This window comes from Marmota marmota, unplaced genomic scaffold, assembly GCF_001458135.2.
Source record: "Marmota marmota marmota unplaced genomic scaffold, marMar, whole genome shotgun sequence".
NCBI lineage: Eukaryota > Metazoa > Chordata > Mammalia > Rodentia > Sciuridae > Marmota > Marmota marmota.
In genome coordinates, this window is record NW_025999842.1 from 33,760,926 (window position 1) to 33,777,978 (window position 17,053).

Sequence of the window (17,053 nt, forward strand, 5' to 3'; positions counted from 1 at the left end):
AAGTGATACATAGTCCAGGCAAGTTTTGTAAGCAGTTCAAAGCAGAGGAATCTATCAATATGTCCATATCCTTCCAAAATAAATCGACTCATTGATTGAGCATTACTTGTTGAGTTATAAATCATTGATGTATCAGTTTACACGGTTTGTTGTGATAACTCTCGAAGAAGTTGTAGTTTGGTTTTATCTTTGTCTTCACCGGCACTGGGATGAAAATAGGAATTTTGACAATGATGCTAAAAAAAAAATATGTAACATTTCAACAGGTACTAAGAAAACAATATTTAGAACAATTTACATTATCCTGAACAGAATTATTAAATATAATGAAAAGGAAAGGTGAAAGTAAACAAACAGATCTGTTAACCTTCTATTTGTTCATATATTAAAACAATCCTCAACAGCTGTTTACCCAAATTAAATTAAACTATTAAAATCACGTGAATAAAAAAAAAAAATTTTTTGGATCCATGTGCATGAGCGCTCCTCATATGTGATATATGGACATACGCACATACAGACATACAACACAAAACAGAAGTGTGCACACGTAACATATAACACATAAGACAATAGTAAAGGCCTTGTAGCTTTACCTAGGTGAAATCTCCATTGCAATGTTCAAAAACTCCACAGTCAAAAAATAAAACTGATCAGAAAAAACATTAACCTAGGTCTGTATGAGCTCAAAAATAAAATAGAACTTTATGATGTGGGAAAAAGCAATAATAAAATAGATATTGAAAAAAGCATCCTGGTTAATCACTGTCGCAGATGTAAGAATAGCCAAGCTGGAGATCTGGATATCAGCTGTTATGGATTTGAGTCGAATCATTTTCCTTTTGGTCTGTAGAAATTGTTTTAGTTAATCTCTCTGGAATCCAAATCGGCTGCTGTTCTTCCTGTGGAAAAACACAAACAGAGCCCCGACTCCAGACTATCACTGGGTCAGGACCTTTCCATTGTCCTGTTAGAATATCTTTCCAAAGTACCTTAGGCTTATGTACATTTTTTGGATACAAATGTCTTTCCGCAGCACTAAGCCCTGATGAATCCAAATTTAAAAAGTTTAGAGTAAAAAGGGTTATTTTAAGTTTATCTTTGGGGGATATATACCCCTTTCCAATTCCCTCCTTTTGTTTTAATAAGTACATTTTAATAGTTTGATGAGCTCTTTCAACTATGCCTTGTCCTTGTGGATTGTATGGAATTCCTGTTATGTGAGTAATGCCAAATGATGAGCAAAATTGTTTAAAAGAGGTGGACGTATAACCAGGACCATTATCGGTTTTTAACTGTTTTGGAACGCCCACAGTGGCAAAATTTTGTAAGCAATGAGCTATAACATCTTTAGTTTTTTCTCCGGCATGAAGGGAGCCCATCAGAAATCCGGAAGAAGTATCAACTGTAACATGTAAATATTTTAATTTTCCAAATTCTGGCAAGTGTGTGACGTCCATCTGCCAAATATGGTTAGGTATCAGTCCTCTAGGATTGACTCCAAGATTAACTTGTGGTAAAAATGTCACACAATTTTGACATTGTTTTATTATATGTCGGGCTTGTTCTTTAGTTATTTTAAAACGCTTTTGTAAAGTATTAGCATTGACATGGAACCTTTTATGAAAATTTATAGCTTCTTCTATTGTGGAGAAAATATGTATGTCATGTGTAGATTTATCTGCTAAATCATTGCCCAAACTAAGGGCTCCAGGCAATCCTGTATGTGCCCTGATATGTCCTATAAAGAATGGATCTTTTCTGTCCCAGATTAGACTTTGTATAGTGGAAAACAAAGAGAAAACAGTAGAAGAAGGGGAAATCCTACCAGCATCTTCAAGGGATACTATAGCATTAACTACATACTGACTATCAGAAAATAAATTAAATACAGAATCTTTAAACATCATAAAAGCTTGTAATACTGCATTAAGCTCTACCTTTTGAGCTGATTGTTTGGGTACTAAAAATGTAAAAGTTTGATCAGGGGTAACTACTGCTGCTGTACCATTATTTGACCCATCAGTGAATATATTTGGAGCATTCATGATAGGGGTTTTTTTTGTCATCTTTGGAAAAACTACAGGATGTTTAGACCAAAAAGACAACAAAGGATTAGACGGTAAGTGATTATCAAATGAAACATTAGATTTACACATGATTATTGCCCAAGTATTTAACTCATTAGCTAACTCATCAATTTGATCTATAGTATATGGAGTAATAATTTTATTGGGAGAAATCCCAAACACTCCCTTGGCTGCTTTTATTCCTTTGAGTATTAATTGTCCTACAGCCTCAGGATACCTAGTAAGAATAGTGTTAGGAGAATAAGATAAATGTATCCACAATAATGGACCTTCTTGCCAGAATACTCCTGTAGGAATATTTTTTGTTGGCAGTACAATAAATAATAAAGGCAAACTTATATCAATTCTATCCAAATGCATATTTTCCATATATGTTTCAATGATTTTTAATGCCTTTCTTGCTTCAGGCGTCAACATGCGGGGTGAATTTGGATCTGATGGACCTTTTAGAATATCAAATAAAGGTCCCAACTCTCCTGTTGGTATGCCTAGATAAGGCCTTATCCAATTTATGTCTCCTAATAACTTTTGAAAGTCGTTAAGTGATTTGAGTTGATCTACTCGTATTTGAATTTTGGGTGGACGGACCATGGTTGAGGATAATAAAACCCCTAAATAATTAATTGGAAGATTTAATTGTACTTTATCTATTGCTATCTCTAGATTATAATTTTTTAATAAATTTGTAAGTGTGGCATAACATTCTAGCAATGTGTTTTTATCTTTATGTGCCAATAACACATCATCCATATAGTGAAATATTTGTAGTTCAGGATTTTGATTTCTAAGTGGCTGGATTGCTTTGTTAACATAAATTTGACACATAGTTGGACTATTAGCCATCCCTTGAGGGAGTACTTTCCATTCATATCTCTGATCAGGACCTTCATGATTTAGTGCAGGGATAGTAAATGCAAAATGTGGACTATCCTCGGGATGAATTGGAATTGAAAAAAAACAATCTTTAATATCTATAGCTAAAACATACCAGGTTTTTGGTAAAGCAGACAATTGGGGAATCCCTGATTGAGCAGGTCCCATAATAACCATCTCATTATTAATGGCTCTTAAATCTTGCAATAATCTCCATTTACCAGATTTCTTTTTAATGACAAAAATGGGAGTATTATGGGGAGATACGGAAGGTTGTATATGTCCCTCCGCTAATTGTTGTTTGACCAGGTCATGGGCTATTTGTATCTTTTCTTTAGTCAGGGGCCACTGAGGAACCCACACTGGTCTTTCTGATTTCCAAGTAATTTTGATTGTCTCAGTGGCCCTTTCTGAAAACCCAATCCATGTCTATTTGTTTCTTGATCTATTTGAATTGGTGCTGTCATACCTTGTTCTTGTTCTCTTAATCTTTCTTCTTTCCTAAAGCCTTGTCTAGCCCTAGTAGTGGGCGCATTAGGATTGATGTTATTTGTTAATGTCAAACCTAATTGATCTAGGACATCTCGTCCCCATAAATTTATAGGAAGATGATCCAATACATAGGGCTGTATAGTTCCTTCACATCCTTCAGGATCCTTCCAATCTAATACCATTGCACTTCTATGGGGATTAGTTGCCACTCCTAGGCCTCGAAGCGTTTGAGTGGCTTGTTGTAATGGCCAATGTTTCGGCCATTCTTGATGAGATATGATGCTAAGGTCTGCACCTGTATCAAGTAGCCCATTAAAGTCATGTCCTTGAATATTTAGTTTTAGCATTGGGCGAGAATCTAGATTTAAAGACAGCATAGCCCAATCTACACCTGTGGAGCCTAATCCCCTGGAACCTCTTTCTACAGTACGACTGGAAAATTTATCATGTAGGCTGGGTATTATTAATAACTGTGCTATTCTATCTCCTGGTGAAATTACTGATATACCTCTTGGAGAACTAGCTATAATTTTTATTTCACCTTCATAATCGGGATCAATTACCCCAGGACTTATCATAAGTCCTTTTAGTGTTGAAGAACTGCGTCCCAATAATAAGCCTACTGTTCCTTGGGGAAGAGGTCCTTTTACTCCTGTGGGAATGATTTGAACTCCCATCTCTGGAGTTAGTACTGCTCTGGCAGAGGCGCAGATGTCCAACCCTGCGCTCCCTCTAGTTTGTCTGATGAGGGATTTAATGGATAATGCGTCCTGGGCACTACCTTGATGGTGTTGCTGGGTTCCTCCACTGCCCCGTATATTTGTGGTTTTGGGCCCCGGAGCATTGGGCCCTCCAGTCCGTTTTTTGGCAATGGAGCCTGATGTCTTTCTCCACGATATCGTGGGTAAACACTTGGTCCTTGTCTGTTTTTTGATAACGGAATACCTTCTATGGTGGTTTGAGAACGGCATTCATTAGCCCAATGTTTCCCTCTACGGCATCGTGGGCAAATACCCGGTATTCTATTCCTTTGATACCTAGCCTTGTTAAACCCTCCTCCTATGGGGCAACTCCTTTTAAAATGTCCTGTTTGATCACAATTATAGCATGTTTTTGGCCTGGCATCTAAAGCCTGTTGTACTGCTGCTAAGACTTGCCCTTGTTCATTAATGTCTCTACATAATTTAATATATGTGTTTAAATCTTCATGTTTCCATGGTCTGATGACCTCTCTGCAGCAACGATTTGCTTGGTCATAAGCCAGTTGTTTTATAAATGGCATTGCCTGTTCTGTATCTCCAAATACTCTAGATGCTGTCTGAATAAGCCTATCTACAAATTCAGCGTAAGGTTCATTAGCTCCTTGTATTACCTTAGATAATTGTCCTTGTAAATCTCCATGCCCCTGTAAAGTTTTCCATGCCCTAACTGCGTCTGCAGCAATTTGTGCGTATACGCCAGGATCATATTCAATTTGTTGCCGTTGACCCTCATAAGGTCCTTTTCCTAATAACATATCTAGATTTCTTTGAGGGTAACCGGCTGCTGCATTTCGCCTAGCTGTCTCCATGCAAAATTCCTCATTGGCAACCTTCCATAACAAATATTGTCCTCCATTTAGCACAGATCGACACATGTTAGCCCAATCTGCTGGCGTCATGTCTAAGTTGGTAATGGATTCGACCATGCTCACAGTGAAGGGTGCTTGCGGCCCGTAGGTTGTTACAGCCTCCTTTAATTGCTTCACTGTTTTGAAATCTAAAGCACGGTGAATTCGTTGCCCTCCTGCCTGCTCAAGTACAGGGCATGCTAATCTTTGGGGTCCTGCCTCAGGATTCCGTCCATCAACTACGGGAGTTGAGGGCCGCTCAGCTGTAGATGGAGCTGTTGGTTGAATTACGCCCTCTGGTGATAGAACGGGGTTAGTAGCAGCCTCCTGTTGTAATTCCCCGCCTGATGGTTGTTTTTCCTCTAAGCTTTCTTTCTTCAAATCTTCCTCTGTCTGACTAGCTTGAGAGACCTTCTCTTTCGCTTGACCTAACATGTTTTCTACCATAGTCTGGACCTCTAACAATTTACTTAACAGTCTTTCGGTTTGTTTTTTACTAGTTTCTAATCTACTATAAAGGTAACGCAACCCAATAAGATAGCATAAAACAAAACCGAAACAGAATGAAACAAAAACCGAACAAAGAATAGTTGTATCAATTTTCTCTTTCTCAGGGCCGAACAACTTCAAACCTTGAGCCAACCATTTTTCCCAGTTTGCCTGAGAAAATTCTAGGGATAGGCAGCTTGAAACAAAAACAAGATAAATCAAAACGAGAACACATTGTTTTTTGAAATGGTCACCCATTTTGTTGCCTTCCCTCAGGGGCGAGCAATTTTACTCACCTCCAAGCTTCAGGCGTTCCCCGTGCGAGCTGCCAGTTGCCGCAGTCTGGCTGGGCACAAAATCATGAGCCACTCAAGCAGGAACAAAGTTTATTTTTTGAAACTGCCGCCAATGGCCGGTACCACCCGGGAAGATTTTTTCCACCCCTGCGGAGTCCTCCCGGACGGCAGAGGGAGCTCCTCCCCCGGAACTCCCTCCTACTGTACTTCCCCAACCAATGGGAACTCTCCAGGAGTCCTGTAGCCGGCCTAGGTGAACAGCAGGAATCCAATATCCATATGAATGCAAATCTTAACATAATCATATCATCTCAATGGCTAGCTGGCGTCACCTTTAGACCAAAAATGCCATGCATCATATACTTGGCTCTTAGCAAGGAAAGAAATAGAAGATATTGAAAAAAAAAGAACCAAATGGGAAATGTAGAATGAATATGCAAAAACCAAGCTTTAAATCTCAATGGATAAACTCAACAGCACAATGGAGGAAAGAATTAGTGAACTGGAAGATAGAATAACAAAAACTATGCAATCTAAGCATGGGTCCTAAAAACTTATTTCACTAAGAGCCCTGATTCTTTTTACTGGAGAATGGTGTTGGAACCCAAGATCTGTGTGCTAAGGATACTCCTCATTACAGGGATGGTTGTTATAGCACCTGCCCATTGGCAGAACCTAAAAAAATATGTCAGTTTTATTCATCTGTTATTTCTGTTAAGCCATATTATATTAAGCTAAATCTGAGTCTGTTCTGGTGTCTCCAGTACTAACCAATTACTTTATGGATCATTCTAGCCTCTTCCCCTTGCTTATATGCAATCAGGCACTTATCATCTCACATCCATTTCCTTAATTGTTTAATTTCAACATACATTGATTGTGGTTTCAGAATTGTTAACTCACATACCATGGGGAACAAAGTATGTCTATTAGAGTACAGTGTTGGTGTAGATTCATTAAGTCTTACAGATTCACATCTTCCAAAGTTACTTCAGTTCCACTTTACTTTCTATTCTTTCTGCAAAGATTTTTCATACTCATGTGGTACAAGTACATAATTTAGTCATATTTTGCCTTCTTGCCTATGAATTCCACAACCAAATAATGACTTTTTAAATTAATTTGCATTGAGCTTTACTGCTCACACTATAAAATTTTAGGGGTCTTGACAAATGCTTAATGTTTTGCATGCATGATTATAGTAACATATGGAACGACCCTACCTCTGCCCATTTTACACCCTGACAACCATTGGTTCTGATTTTGTTACTTTTGTTTTCCTTTTTCTAGAATATCATATAATTTAAATAACAGAATGTAACTTTTTTATTCTTCATTCTTACACTTTGTAGTGTTTTTGTATTTGTTGACAAAGGCTTCTTTCTCTCTTTTCTAGTCTTATCAATATTTTATGATTCCATTATAACTCCTGTCTTACTTAGTATATCCATTATGCTTTAAAAATTTTTAGTATTAACTAGAATTTATATATATATATACATATATATATATATATATATATATATATATATATATATATATACATGCATCTATATATATATATATATATCTTAGCTAATCTAAGTCCAACTTGAAACAGTACTATTCTACTTCACATTTAGTGCACATATCTTAATGTAAGTTATTCCCAACTACTTGCTTCTCCTTGAGACATTGTTGTCATTCATTTCACTGTCATGTGTTATTATCACCCATATATGGTGGCCTGTTTTATTTTAAAAAAATAATTATCTTTCAGGTAAATTGAGAAATACAAGAAATATATTCTTCATTTATTCCTTCTGTAATGCTCTTTCCTTCTTTTTTATTTATATATGACAGCAGAATGCACTACAATTCTTATTACACATATAGAGCACAATTTTCCATATCTCTGTTTTTATACAAAGTATATTCACAGCAATTCATGTCTTCATACATTTATTTTGGATAATAATATCCATCACATTCCACCATCATTTCTAACCCCATGGCTCCTCGCTTCACATCCAACCCCTCCGCCCTATCTAGAGTTTGTCTATTCCTCCCATGCTCCCTCTCCCTTTCCCACTATGAATGAGCCTCCTTATATCAGAGAAAATTGGCTAACTTCACATAGCATTATCTTCTAAAACTCCATCCATTTACCTGCAAATGCCATGATTTTATTCTTGTTTATTGCTGAGCAATATTCCATTGTGTATATATGCCACATTTTTTATCCATTCATCTATTGAAGGGCATCTGGGTTGGTTCTATAGTTTAGCTACTGTGATTTGTGCTGCTATAAACATTGATATGGCTGTGTCCCTGTAGTATGCTGTTTTTAAGTCCTTTGGGTATAGACCCAGGAGAGGGATAGCTGGGTCAAATGGTGGTTTCATTCCCAATTTTCCAAGGAATATCCATACTGCTTTCCATATTGGCTGCACCAATTTGCAGTCCCACCAGCAGTGTATGAGTGTACCTTGTTCTCCACATCCTCACCAACACTTATTGTTTTTTGTCTTCATAATAGCTGCCGTTCTGACTGGAGTGGAATAAAATTTTGGAGTGGTGTTGATTTGCATTTCTCTAATTGCTAGTAATGATGAACATTTTTTAATATATTTGTTGATTGATTGTATATTCTCTTCTTAGAAATGTCTGTTCAGGTCCTTGGCCCATTTATTCATTGGGTTATTTTTTTATTTGTTTGTTTGCTTGCTTGCTTTTTTGGTGTTTAGCTTTTTGAGTTCTTTATATACCCTAGAGATTAGTGCCCTATCTGATGATAGGGCACTGTGAGAGGTAAAGATATGGGCTCTCTATTCACCTCACAGATTGTTTCTTATGCTAAGAAGAAACTTTTTAGTTTGAATCTATACCATTTATTGATTCTTTATTTTAATTCTTGTGGCACAGGAATCTTATTAAGGAAGTTGGGGCTTAATCCCACATGATGTAGATTAGGGCCTACTTTTTCTTCTATCAGTTGCAGGGTCTCTTGTTTTATTCCTGATCCTTGATCCATTTTGAGTTGAGTTTTGTGCATGGTGAGAGATAGGGATTTAATTTCTTTTCTTTTCTTTCTTTCTTTTTTTTTTTTTTTTTGAATACGGATTTCCAGTTTTCCCAGCACCATTTGTTAAAGAAGCTATTTTTTCTCCAATGCATGTTCTTGGCATCTTTGTCTAATATAAGATAGTAGTGATTTTGTGGGTTAGTCTCTGTGTCCTGTATTCTGTACTATTGGTCTACTGTCTGTTTTGGTGCAAAGACCATGCTGTTTTTGTTACTATTGCTCTGTAGTATAGTTTAAGGTCTGGTATAGTGATGCCACCTGCTTCACTCTTCCTGCTAAGAATTGCTTTAGCTCTTCTGGGTCCCTTATTTTTGTTTTTTTTTTTCTTAACAGTTTAAATATTTTACTCTACTCTTTTCTTTCTTGCATGATGTCTGACAATTAGCCTCACTATACATGTTTTCTTCATTCTTTATAGAGAAGATGTTTTCTCCCATGGATTGTTTAAAGATTTACTCCTTTTCTTTGGCTTCTCCTTCTTTTTTTTTCTTCCTTCCTTCCTTACCTTATATTTCATTTTTTATTTTTATTTTATAATATTTCTAGGTGACATTTTTCTTCATTGGTCTAAGATATGCATTCTGTCATTCATTGAGAAAGTCTGTAGCCATTAGGACTGGCCACAGAGCCAGTACTGTAACAGAGTCCCAATCTCCCCAGTTTCCTGATAATCAGTATTTGTCCACACAAACTTCCTCATGCTGGGAGTGGAAATCTGCCCCTTGGCCAGGGTGAGCAGTAGAATACAGGTAGTTTCTAACAAAAAAGCTGAAAGCCAAATTTTTTAAAAATCTGAAAATGCAGCTACCAAAGGACCAAACTATTGTGTCCCAGGCATTTATCACAGAAAAATAAAAACTATATTCACACACACACACACACACACACACACACACAGAGTACACAAATATTCATAGTAGCTTTACGTTTTACTCAAAAAACCCCAAAGTAAAAACAAACTAGATATCTACCAGTGATAAATAGTTAATTAGCCTGGTTATCCATAGCATGGGATGCCCTCAGCAATAAAAATTAACTAATGATAAAAGCAACACCTTGAATTGATCTCAAAAGAATTATGCTGAGAAAAAAAAAGCCATTCTCCAAAGTTCATATGTCAGAATCTGAGAATATCAAAATTATATAAATGAAGAATAGCTTAGTGGTGGCCAGGGTAAAGGAAGAAGTGAAGGCAGGAAGGAAGTGGGATGACTAAACATGCAAAAGGTGATAAAGTTGTATTGATGGAAATGAAGACGTCAGTACCCCAATTGTGATATTGTATTATACTGTTTCCCATAGTAAGAAACAGAGAAAAGGGATCTAATATCTGTCTTATTATTTATAATTACATATGAGTCTATTATCTCAAAATGAATTGTTCAATTAAAAATTATATAGTAAGACAATTTTAAATATTACATATATTACAAACACTATTTTAAATGGGTAAAAATTTTATAAATATGTATTTTTATAAGTAGATAAAATAAGTACTTTTCAACTAGAAATCATTCTTCTACATGGCATTTAGTTTAACACTTTAGCAAGACTTTACCACCAGACTGATGGCCTTTGGGGAACAGAATTATGCTCCTTTTACAATTTCTTCAGGAGTTGTTTGTTTTTTCTGCAAATCTAAAGGTAAAATCTTTAGTGTTTTGTAACCACACCCTTTTGTCATTTCATTTCATGGAAATCTTTTTGTGTTTTAAATACTCAACATAGTTCAATGTCTGACATTGACATTTACTTGTGGTAAATGTTCCAATGAAAGGAGAATCAAAGGACAGATGAATGAATGGACACCAAAACAAGTCAACCCTCTGATGAATAAGAAACCATCCAGTTGGATGATGTTGCCCTGTTTCTCATTCTCAGTGAAGGCAAATATGAAGACTTCTTCTGAAGCATTTCCTGCCCTGAAATTTTAAATTTGTGTGCCGCAGAATCCCTTTTATCCAAGGAGAATGATTGTCAAGGAAGTAACCTGTTTCTCATTTTATCAGAAGCTATTTTTAGGATGGAAAAGGAAATTCAGAGTTTTACAGACTCAGAGTTAATATTAATCTTTTTAAAGTTTTCTAGTGAACAATTTATTTCTAATGTTATTGATCAAGTTTTAGAACTCAACAGTAATGATGACTAGCTTGGAAATATGTGATAATAAATGTAGGCAAACAATAGCATCATTCTAGAACTTAATAGGAGCATTTCCAGATGTTAGATGGTTTTAAAATGCAGACCTACATAGTTTGCTCAGAAAGCTGTTGGCTGCTGCTGTGTCCAGATCTATGCTGTCATCGCAACTACCATGACACTGTCATGAGCTGTCCCTGCTGGGGTACCTTCTGTATGCTTGATCCCAAGGTCCTATTCTTCTATTCTTTTTACATACTTTAGACCATGTCAGAGAATGGCTTGGGGACTTAATAAAATATAGTTTTCTGAGGCCATGGTCGCTCAGTTTTTGGCAGGGTCCTAACATTTGCATCTCTAAGTTTCTAGGTGATGCTGACATGGCTAGTCCACAGACCCCACTTTTAGAAGCTCTGCTTTATAGTGTCATTTTCTAAGCATACAACTCACATTTGCGTTTATTCAGGATTGAACAAGTATTACATAAAAGTGCCTAATCTAGTGATATTTCCCACAGAATTCATTGAAATAGCTATTTATAAAAATTCTTTGTTTGGACATACTTTGTTTGATATCATGAAAAAGCTGACCTTTAAACATGTTCCACAATGATGAAAACCAAGAAACTGTATGAAAATCAAAATCACTGTACTCAAAGACCCATGGTTCCAAATTACTCAGAAGCATTCTTTAATTGTTTAACATTATGTTATGAATTGATATATGCGATGTCCTATTGTGTTTAGTGAAATAATTATTAATTCTATTAATTTATTATTTTTATTTATTATAAAATAATAAATTGTGTTACTCAAATGTTAATGATTTTATCACAATAAATCTCCTTGTCTGTTTTTTCTTTTTTATGAGTCAAGAAGTTCCAGTGAATATGTCACTAACACCTCATGAAATATCATATGCTCTCTAATTACATCATTCTAAAAAAAGTCACTCAAAAACACTTTATCCTATTCTATTTTGTAAGACAGTGTAAGCCCTCCTTATCTGCAGAGAATATCTTCCAAGACTCCCTATTCTTCCATGGATACCTGAAACCAGAGATAATTCTTAAGTATACATTTTATGTTTTTCCTATATGCCCTTTAGTGTTGACACTAAGTACTGGAGTAAAAATGTCCTTCCATGTTTTAGGTTTTCATGCATTTTTTGCATCATTACTCTTGCACTTGGAGGCCACTGTCAAGAAAATTAGGGGTTATTGAAACTCAAGCACCAGTACATGGGGACAGTTGACCTGATGACTGAGACAGTTACTACTAAGTGACTGACAAGTAGCATGTGCTGGGCAAAGGGAAGTTTCATGTCCCTGGAAGGACAGAGCTGGATAGCAGAAAGATTTCACATTATTCAAAACAATGCACTACTTCAGGATTATTAATTATTATAGATTATTTCTTTATGAAATTTTTTACTAAATATTTTCAGAATATAATAGACCATGGATACTTGAAATCATAGAAAGACAATTAAAAAGGGCCCTGCTCTGGTATCTAATAGGGGTGGTCAGAACACAGATCAGAATATCTTTTCAAAATCCGAAAATTGATACTTGATCTGATTAGTTCCCATTGCATTTATATTTCTCTTTACTCATAATAACACTGAAAAGAGTATGATCTTTAAGTGTGCAATGCACAGTGGCAGTCTTCATTTGAACACAGATATTCCCTTCTGCCTGTAAGATATATTTTATTTTACTTTGCACAGTAAGAATTCCTGTGAAGTCCATTACTATCCAGCTACATGTGGCAATATTCCCATAGCTTTTAAACTGCTTTCTAAAACATTGGCAGGACACTACAGATTTGAGGGCTTTTACTTTGATTCTTTGTTGCATTTTTCCATCATTCTTTTGTTTCCTTTCTTCTGCTTTAAGGATACAAGGCTTCTCAAACAATTCTGTGATTGCTGTGAAGCAATGGGTAGTGTCAGAGAATTGCATCCTATTTTAAAGGGAATTGTTTATGATGAAGTAACTCACACTTGAAGTGGACAGAAAAGAGCCAGGCCTATAATTAATGGGAGGGACATTTATCTCCCTCAGCATAGTACTCCCAATGGGCAGAACCCTGAAACAAGGCAAGGGCAGATGTAAGCACTCTCCCCCAAATTGGCAAAAGCCAAAGCTGGAATAGTTTGGGTCCGGGTGATTGTTGCCAGGACAGGTGGCCTGAGATAGGCCAGCAAAAGCTAACCTGTCTGTAGCTGTCTACTCTCCTTGTTAGTAGTTTGTGTCAAATCTCTGTGTTCTATTTGACTTTCTGTTATGTGAACAAGTCCCATCACTTGAGATGATTTGAAATCATTTTAAGAGTGTAACAGCTTTCAAAACTAGCATAGTATATTTTTCAAGTTAGGAGAGTAAGATCATTTGTCAAAAAGTGTTTAACCCATTGGTTCTCACTATCATCTCAAATAATATATAAAGAAAAATTCATCTTTTCTTTTTATGAAAATTGATCCTCATTTTATGTGTTGATGTTTTATAATATAAAATTATAGTTACTGGTTCTGGAATTGCAGAACCTAGAAGGGGAAGGAAAGGAAGAAAAAGAAAAAAGAAGGAAAAGCAAAGAAAAAAGATGCTGATTTTTCTGGTGATCAAAGAGAATGCAGAGCACACAGCTAGAAGAGCTGTATTCACTAACATGTCACAGCAAATATTGCACCAAAGTTAGACACACAAAGACCTCCTTTAGGGTTATTGCAATAAGAAAGGGAGACCAGATCTAGGTCTGAAATCAGGCACTAAAACAAAGAATGGGTACATTTTTAAATTCTGGGGATGACCTAGTGGAAAAGTACCAGAGAATCAGAGTAGTATTTGATCAATAAGATGTGGTAAACACACTGAGTTGTCCCTGAGTTAGCAAGTTTTTTCCTCTGTGATTAGGCTACCTGTATTTGCTAATTGGTGTCCTTTGGGGTTAGACTTCAACCCTCCCAGAAGGCAGGGACATAATCTTCTTTGACAATGACAATTTAAGAGGACAGTTCCTAGGTCCTTCAGAAAGGTATTTCTGCAATGCTTACCTAATAAGAAGCTTTTAGAAAGATTTGTATACATCTTTACAAAGGGGTAAAGAAATATTTTTCAAGTACACATTTTCTAAAGAAAATGTCCTTAGATAAGGCAGATCAGGGCAGAGAGTCAAGAAAAAAAAAAACAGTCTACAGTTATTCAATTTGAGGAAAGTGTTCTGGCCATCAGAAAGGTAGTCTTTATTATTTGACATGGATTATTGTGCTCTATAAAATCAATGCAGTGCCTGAATCATCTTTACCCCAAAGTAAAGTGCTTTCAGGGGACTTCAGCAAACATCCACTTTAAGGAGAATCATGACAACAGGCAAGTGTACAGAAAGAAGCCTTCGTTTCAAATGTCTAACTTCTGTGTGCTCCTTCTGTTTGCTCACCAGGTAGGCTTATTTCTGCTCTTGTTGTTGTTTATTTCTTTGGTATGCTTGGTGCAGGAGGACAAGCCCACAGCTTCCTGCATGCTAGGCCAGTGCTCTACCACTTAGCTACACCCCCTGCCCTATTCTTTTTTATGTCAATATCAATATGTCCTTATTGTAATGAACAGACTAGATGGGTCACGTGCACTGTTACTAGATAAGACTTCAACCCAAATGCTGAAGCAATCTCAAATCCTCTGACCCAAGCTAGATTTTTGTGGTTACTTTAATTAAAAGCCCACTGAGTGAGGCTCCTCTCCATGGGACACTACCCTGATTTCCTTAGAGGTTTAGCACTTAGATGACAGGAGAGAAAGAGCAGTTTCCTACTGTCTTATGTGCATTGTTCCCAAAGCTCCTTCACAAGAATCTACCAGACCTCTAAAGTTTTCATCTCATGTCCAGTATTTTACCTTCTTAATATCCTAAGACAATTTGTCCCAAGTAAGTCCTGTCTTTATGAGAATGGGTTTTGGCGAGGAAAAGCATTCAATTCTTCTCTAAATTTAGGGGTTTTATTTAAGCCTCCAATGAGCCAAGTCCAGCTCTATCTGTCTTGTGTTTGGCATGATGTGGTATATATACACAATGGAATGTTACATAGCAATAAAAGAGAATAAAATCTTAACATTTGCAGGTAAATGGATGAAATTAGGGAATATAATGCTAAGTGAAGTTAGTCAATCCCCAAAAACCAACTTGTAAATGTTTTATCTGATATAAGGAGGCTGATTCATAGTGGGGTTGGGAGGGGAAGCAAGGGAGGATTAAACAAACTCTAGATAGGGAAAAGGAGTAGGAGGGGAAAGGAGGGGGCATAGGGGTAGGAAAGACAGTGGAATGAGATAAACATCATTATCCTAAGTACATGTACGAAGACACAAATGGTATGAATATACTTTGTATACAACCAGAGATATGAAAAATGTGTTCTATATGTGTAATAAGAACTGTAATGCATTCTGCTCCATATAAAACAAATTAGAATAAAAAGTTTTTTAAAAATAAAGAAAATGCTTGGCCGTGTTTTATCTTTTGCTGAAGATATTTAATCATGCACATCTTAATCTTAATTTTTAAAGTCTAATTAAAATCTCATAAACTCAACGAATTGTCCCAAATCAAATGTATCCATCTTTGTCCTAGACTCATACCTGGGAAAATCTTCCATTCTGTGCTCCTTCAATGATTGGTATGATTGCATGGATATATGAGGGAAGCCATTGCAATTTAATTTAACAATGAATCTCTACTGCATATTTTTGTTGGTGGTGGTGGTCTAATGGGTTCAATTTAGAGAATCTTATTCCTAAAACTCTCTCTTAAATACATAACCCAAATATCTCATTTAATTGTTACTGTCATTTTCAACACAGAACCTTCTTCAGAATGCTTTTAATCATTTTATTCTGATGAAAAATTTATCCTTGATAGAGCATTTTTATTAATGTAGTAACATAAAATGCATCTTATCCATTTTTTCTACTAAAGTAGAAAATGATTCACAAGACTCTTTTAGGGTTGGAGAACTAGAAAAATAATAATGCCACTGTAATAAATGGGAATTATGAAGATAAATTTGTTTTTTTAAAGAAACCATATTGTATAGATTTCTATACTTTATGTTTAATATCTATGCAGAGTTTTCTAGAAGAGAGAACTGAAGCTCAGGAAAGAGGTCAAGGATCGAGACATAGTATACAATATTTTATTTGTAGAAATAATAAACTGAAGTCATTAAATTGAGTTTGCTCACTGAATGAGAAAGTAGTTAATAGCATTTTTATCTATTTATTAACTCATGATGTATTCCCAATTGTCTTAAAATTCATTTAAACACTTATTTAATTTGGGTGATTTTGTTGGTTTATGCATATTAATCTGCTGCTACTATTCAAACCACTCTAAAGTTCCAGAACTTACAGAAATGAAAAACTTATTACAAAATGTTTTTTTACAAAATAACTACACAGTTAAGAAAACTTTAACAAGCACCTGACATTTTCTCATTATTTTACCTTCTGCTACAATGCCCAAAGGGGAAAAGGTACCCTGCAAATCAGACATGTTCACTGCAAAGTACCATAATAGGCGCTAGAGATACAGTGCAAAATAAAGTGGGTGAAAAATCCTGTCCTCATGAAACTCATTTTGTATTGGTGATAGGGAGAGTGACAGATAATAGACAAACCACTCCATAAAATAGATAATGTGCCATTTGAAATGATTTTTTATAAAACTCATACAAAAATGTATTTGAAGCTGAATCTCTAATATGAATTGCATTTATCAAACTTTTTAGCAACCACTTGGAAAATGTAAAATTCTACCAGGAAGAGTTACAGTTTTAGGGACAGGGAATGGGAGAGGGGAAGAAAGAGAAGGAGGGAGGAAGGGAGGGAGGGAGGGAGGGAGAGAGAGAGAGAGAGAGAGAGAGAGAGAGAGAGAAGAAGAGAGAGAGAGAAGAGAGAAGAAGAAAGAGAGGAAGGAGAAAGAGATGCAAGGTTTCTGACTGAGCATTC